The sequence below is a fragment of the Arachis ipaensis genome, chromosome B10 (genome assembly GCF_000816755.2).
Source record: "Arachis ipaensis cultivar K30076 chromosome B10, Araip1.1, whole genome shotgun sequence".
NCBI classification, from domain to species: domain Eukaryota; kingdom Viridiplantae; phylum Streptophyta; class Magnoliopsida; order Fabales; family Fabaceae; genus Arachis; species Arachis ipaensis.
The window spans coordinates 109,581,278-109,586,214 of record NC_029794.2 but is presented as its reverse complement, the minus strand read 5'-3'; the positions used below and the strand labels follow the sequence as shown (position 1 = coordinate 109,586,214).

The 4,937-nt window shown below is 32.9% G+C and overlaps 1 pseudogene; it reads left to right on the top strand.

Annotated features, from left to right (window-relative positions):
* The window catches only part of LOC107620935, a 50,362-nt pseudogene continuing 45,553 nt past the window's right edge, over positions 129-4,937 (top strand).

The window sequence follows — 4,937 nt, the reverse complement described above, 5'->3', positions numbered from 1 at the left end:
TTTTTTATTTCATAAAATTTATGTAAAATTAATTAAATTTAAGTCCTTTTTACAAATATTAAAAATAATTCAATTTATTTTTTAGGTATATTTTAATGAAAATTCAAGACAATGAAATTGATTCAGATATGTGTTCAAATAGCTTAAATGATACATTAAACACATTAGAAAAATGGATTCTAGAATGTGAAGATCAATTGAAACCGAAGATTGGCATGGTCTTTGATACGACTGAAGATGGAGAAGAATTTTACAAAAAGTATGCACATGCGGTTGGTTTTAGTATCTACAATTCAACTAAAACAAAAGATAAACAAAGTGTTCAATGAAAATATATTCTTTGCTCAAAAGAAGGTTTTAAAGTGAAAAAAAAGTAGTTCAAGCTGGATTAGTAATTGATAAAAAAGTTTGTCCAAAGATAGAAAAAGAACACTCACAAGAGAAGGATGTGAAGCAAGAATTATTTTTAAGAGAAATTCGGAAGAAAAATATGAAGTTAGTCAATTTCATGAAGGCCATATATATATATATGAGCTTTACGTATCGCCGTCTTCACTAGACACATGGCACTAAGGTCCAACAACATTTAATATCTTTTCAGTTACTGCTCTCTACTCTTCTATGACAGAGGTCCCTTTACTTAATAAATCGGATTCAAGTCATTTTTATTTAAAACCAACATCTCTCTTTATAACTTTTCCAAACCTCCAAAACCACTTTACTTACAACAAGTTCTTCTTTCATACAAAAACTAGTTCTTTCTTAACCATAATTTTCCAACCCAACTTCAAAACCATTTCAGATTTAAACCTCTTTAAAAGAATCATTTATTAAATAAATCTCACGGCAGGGTTTCGAGACTTTACGGAGGACGACAATCAAACTCAAAACATAAAGTCTTTCTTAATAAATCAAACCCAAACGTAAATCTTTTCTTAATAAATCAAAAGCCAAATTATATAATTTCTCAAGTTCAACCTTTTTCTAAATATTTCAAACAAAGTCTTAAGTTTCATAATAAAATTTTGACATGATCTCCCCTAAAACTCGGACTTTGCCACCTCTTTCAGGTCCCAGCTGAACCATTCTCAACCACTTTTCAAACATTTTCAAAATCAAAAATCATTTTCAAATCTCAGTTCAATACCAACAAATCAAATCGAATTTCCAACTCAACAATCAGAATTCTCAGCATTCTTAAACAATCAAGAAATCAAATACATATTCATCACATTCAGTCACAAATACAATTCAAAATTATCATTCAGTCATTCCAAACAATCATAAATTATTTGCAAATATCTATTAGACTTTCACGACATTCATAAATTAAAACAGTTAATTTCAACATGAAATCTCCTATCTTCGTACGAAATCGAAATACTCGAAACTCCGGAGAAGCCTTCTGACCGAGCCGTTGAAGAAGAAAACGTCTGAAATCGTCTGTGCCTCCTAGAACTCCAGTTGGCTGAACTCAAAGAGTAGGGGAGCTATGCCACCGTTGATTTTTACCAATCAAAAGTGATACCAACACGTAGAAGAGGAAGATACGAACACTTTTATTGAATTAGATTTTTTATTGGAGATACGGATTTCAAAAAATTAAAGCCGAAAATTCATAAGCTTTTACGGTTCCTTTCTCTCCCTCCCACGGTCTCTCTTTCTTTGTTATATATATATATATGAGGATTTTAAAACAAGTAGTAAGTAGTTTATATATATGAATGGATTTAATATAATGAATGTGTATATATATAGGAGGAGGTGGCTGTTATATGAGGTGAACCGTGGCACGTTTTTGGAGTAATAATAATAATAATAATAATAATTTTCTTTAAATAAAATAATAAATCACAAATAACTTATTATTTAATTTTTCAAAAATTTGGGGTCTTACATCCTATCCCATTTATAAAAATTTTCGTCCTCGAAAATTGATATAAGATGGAAGAAATTTAAATTGGCATTACTTTTGAACACATTTAGCTAGGAAAAAGCAAAATTTTTTTTTTTGCATATATAGTTTTTAAATACCAGGAATTCGTATGATTTGAATATAAGAAAAAAGTGTAATGTGAAGTAGAAACTACAAGCTGATTTGAGAACCGTTTTGTTGTGTTTAGAATAAATTCAAGATTATATCAAAGAGTACAAGATTCATGAAAAGAACTGTAAACAACAACAAAAGAGATAGTCCAGAAGAGTCAAACAGATATTTAAAAACAAAATCGAGCAAGGATACAAAGGAATAGGATTGGAAAGATTAAGAAAATCTCTTTCCATGAAAGAAATCCGAACAAAGGACTTCAATGCAATTATAAAAGAATGGACGGAGTACTAAGTCACATTATTCAAACAGGAATTGCGATTCAAGACCGAGTTAACCGTGAAAATAACCTCTAACATTCCCAGAACCCCCGTGATTCGCATAACCTATGAACTCTATTTGCCTATAACAATCCGTTAGTGTTTTCGTATACAACAATCATCAGTATTAAGTTGGCCAGACCTAATACCAGGAGAAATGCAACGATTGACTAACAGCATTAATTAATAGACAGACATGCATCTAAAACTCAAACTCTTGTCATTAGGACAAGTCTTATTACATGACAAACACTCAGAGTATGCAGTGAAGCATAATCAATTCACTCCCAAGGCTCTAACGGGAAAGAACTGCTCTGATACTATAATGTAACACTCTAACTTTTAGCACGTCATGATCGTACAAAAAGTGAGGCATTACTGACCTGTTTTCCGTATTTACTATTTAATACTGAGCCTTTAGTTCGATTTTGCGTTTCAATTTTTAAGAAAATGTCGAAAAATTTTATTTCTATTAATTAAAATCATATATCAAAGATCTCCAAGCAATACTAGTCACATAGTTAGTAAGAATAATAAATATCATACAAAAGAATTCAAATGAAACTCAGATACAACTCCTATCCCTCTGTATAAAATAAAATCTTAACTAACAAAGGCGAGGGAATTCTAGGAAAGTGACTCAACACATAAACTTAACTCAAATAAGACTAATAATCGCCCGCAACTTCAAACTGAGTCTTTGAACCTGTGTCACTGAAAGGGTGGAAGATTTTGGGGTGAGAACAAACCACGCGTTCTCAGTAGGGAATGGGAATGCCGTAAAAGTAATGAAATAAAATGCAAATAATTAAGTTAATAAAACTATATTTTTATTAAACCTTTTGAAAATACTTTTTACTATTATTTTATATAATTAATTACCTTCTTTAAATTTCTGAACTTAAGGCAAATCTCAATCACAGCCTCAGTTCTCAGTTACCTCAATACACAAACTAATAGTATAGGAAACAGATCAACAAGCAAACAAATAGCAATAAGACAAACAGCACAATCATAGAAAGACAAGATAAGCAAGCACAATCAAATGCAAATGTGAAAACAATGATGATGCATGTCTAGTCCTATCGCAGGTAATGAGCTCATTTGTCGGTTTCGACTCGCACCCGACGCAATCCGACTCGCAAGTCAGATAAGGCATTCCCGCGGCATAACCTCTGCAAGTTTCTACTTCTTGCAGGCGCTGATTCTCCAGCTGAAGTATGCCGAACATGACCTCTGCAAGTACTTGCAGGCGCTGATTTTCCAGCTGAAGCATGTGCCACTTTCTCCTAGAAGCCATTCCATACACACGGGCATCCCCACACAATCATTCACACATAAAGCCCACGGCCTCCAGTGAGCGTTACGTATCGCCGTCCTCACTGAGCCGCCTCTATTGTGTCAAGTGAGCGTTACGTATCACCGTCCTCACTAGACACTTGACACTAAGGCCCAACAACACTCAATATCTTTTCAGTCACTGCTCTCTACTCTTCTATGACAGAGGTCCCTTTACTTAATAAACTGGATTTAAGTCATTTTTATTTAAAACCAACACCTCCTTTTATAACTTTTCCAAACCTCCAAAACCACTTTACTTACAACAAGTTCTTCTTTCATACAAAAACCAGTTCTTTCTTAACCATGATTTTCCAACCCAACTTCAAAACCATTTCAGATTTAAACCTCTTTAAAAGAATCATTTATTAAATAAATCTCACGGTAGGGTCTCGAGACTTTTGGGAGGACGACAATCAAACTCAAAACATAAAGTCTTTCTTAATAAATCAAACCCAAACGTAAATCTTTTCTTAATAAATCAAAAGCCAAATAATACAATTTCTCAAGTTCAACCTTTTTCTAAATATTTCAAACAAAGTCTTAAGTTTCATAATAAAATTTCAACAAGATCTCCCCTAAAACTCGGACTTTGCCACCTCTTTCGGGTCCCAACCGAACCATTCTCAACCTCTTTTCAAACATTTCCAAAATCAGAAATCATTTTCAAATCTCAGTTCAATACCAACAAATCAAATCGACTTTCCAACTCAACAATCAGAATTCTCAGCATTCTTAAATAATCAAGAAATCAAATACATATTCATCACATTCAGTCACAAATGCAATTCAAAATTATCATTCAGTCATTCCAAACAATCATAAATTATTTACAAATATCAACTAGCTTTTCATGGCATTCATAAATTAAAACAGTTAATTTTAACATGAAATCTCCTACCTTCGTACAAAATCGAAATACTCGAAACTCTAGAGAAGCTCTCTGACCGAGCCGTTGAAGAATAAAACGTCTGAAATCGTCTGTGCCTCCTAGAACTCCAGTTGGCCGAACTCAAGGAGTAGGGGAGCTATGCCACCGTTGACTTCCACTGATCAAAAGTGACACCAACACGTAGAGGAGGAAGATACGAACACTCTTACCAGATTAGATTTTTTATTGGAGTTACAAATTTTAAAAAATCGAAACGAAAATTCATAAGCTTTTACGGTTCCTTTCTCTCCCACCCACGGTCTATCTTTCTTTGTTTTATAAAATATGTATATGAATGTAT